The sequence below is a fragment of the Clytia hemisphaerica genome, unplaced genomic scaffold (assembly GCF_902728285.1).
Source record: "Clytia hemisphaerica strain Z4C2 unplaced genomic scaffold, Clytia hemisphaerica genome assembly, whole genome shotgun sequence".
Taxonomy (NCBI): Eukaryota; Metazoa; Cnidaria; class Hydrozoa; order Leptothecata; family Clytiidae; genus Clytia; species Clytia hemisphaerica.
Window position 1 is genome coordinate 12,361 of NW_027103906.1, and position 1,874 is coordinate 14,234.

General features: G+C 32.7%; 1 long non-coding RNA gene across 1 annotated transcript; it reads left to right on the forward strand.

Annotated features, from left to right (window-relative positions):
- Positions 1-731: 731 nt before the first annotated feature.
- On the forward strand, positions 732-1,431 carry LOC136809029 (uncharacterized). The gene is made up of 2 exons (XR_010846941.1): positions 732-1,154; positions 1,374-1,431. It is a non-coding gene; the product is annotated as an uncharacterized lncRNA (long non-coding RNA).
- The last annotated feature ends 443 nt before the right edge of the window (positions 1,432-1,874 follow it).

The following is a 1,874-nucleotide window of genomic DNA, read 5'->3' on the forward strand; positions in this document are numbered from 1 at the left end:
AGTTCAGAAGCTTGAGCTCAAATACTCAACTGCTTTTTGCCTTTAATGGCCTCTGCCAGAAAATGCCTATATATGGGGGGGGGGGGGGGTGGAGAATATAGTGTCCAGGGAGGGGGGGGGTTAGTGAAAAATCTACAAAATTTGCCTTGTCCGGTGGGTGGGTAGACTTGCTCTGTTTTATGGTAGTTTTGATTGTCCATGGAGTCAACTGATGTTTGTCAGAGGGTTAGACCTGTCTGTGGGTCAAAAGTCACAGGGTAAATTTCAAAAAGAATTTATATCCTCCGACCCCCCCCCCCTACAATATTCTGCAATATTCAAATTTTTTCTGGAAAAGCCCAATAATTTTGAGGGTGATGCACAAAATGAAGTTTCTGGCATCAAAGAATGGAAAGTTCTTTTTTTTTCTTCATTTTCAAAAAATTTAAAATTATTTTTCTCAAGTATATTGCAGTTCTCTGATTTATTCTGAACCCAATTAAAAGATCTTTTTTACGCTTATAAAAAGGAATTTTTTAGTCGCATGTTTTAGGAATCTTTTTGTTTTTATTGAGATTTTTCATCAGAAAACAGGGCCTTTACGATCTCTACGACCTATGTGTACTACAATGTGTATATTTTGTGTAACGCTTCATTCAAAATCCATAATGCTGCAGGAGTCACGTTTCACGCGTCTTCGTCGTTGATGTTCAAATATTATGCGAAATTTTCGACTTTAAGTCGTCTTGTTTGTTTTTGTTTGGTCTGCATTTTATTTCACTTTTCCCACCATTTTGGTTATTCTGCATTTTTCTGTGTTTGATAAGCATTTGGTCAGTATTTTATTCATTAATTCTATGTCAATTTGATATGCATTTCCTTGTGTTATAATTTATTTCAATTTTTCTCATAATTTATTTTGGTCTGTAAATTAGACTTTTTCATCTGCCTATAAATGCCACATCATCACTCAGACCTCACTTCAACAGAGACTTCAAGGAGTGAAGACCTCCTCTGACATGATGTCAACTCAAATCAAATGAAATCAATCAATAGTCTCTTTAGTTACTCACATATACAAGCACATTCAATTTTCATTTTCACACAGTTGGTGTTAGTCTTGACACACCCTGTGTTCTGCTGCCTGCTTACAGCATTCTACCTCAGGCCAGCTGGTGAGTTTTTTGTTTCTTTTCTTTGTCTCTATTTGTGGCACCTAAGTTAAGTTAAGTTAGATTTTCTTTTACATTATATTAGTACCTCAATCATTCATTTATACATTTGCTGTTTTCTACTTCTACTTTTGTTCTCATAGACTTACATCCTTTTGTACCTAAGTTAGATTATTTTATTTTCATTCATTAGACTTAGTATCTTTCAATTTTTATTTTCAGTTTGAACACTACATTACTACACATCAATAAATTAATGCACTGAACAGTGTTACAAACACGGCGTTATTGTTTATTCAATCTCATCCTGACGCTACATTTTCCCATGAGAATAATATATACGTTTTTTATAAGAACATCTAAATATTTTAAGCCTTCGGATGTTTTCAACTTTTTGAGTGTTAAGCCTAAAAATGTTCTTAAAATGTTTTTGTTTTCTTCATTTTTGAGACGTTTTGTCCATTTTCCTAAGATTCTTAGTAAGAAATTGGCTATTAAGTACGCAAAGCCTTAAAATGTTCTTAAGTTGTTCTTGTAAAAAAAGAAACGGGTATATCGAGAAGTAGATTTTGCAGTATATTAGATTCTTATACTTAAAAATAATATTATCGCTTTTCATATAAAAATACACATGATGGTTTGAGCTAAATACACATTTCTGCTAAATATTGGGTACAAAATATTTACATAAATACAAATTTTTTATCATATAAATTTGTTAGA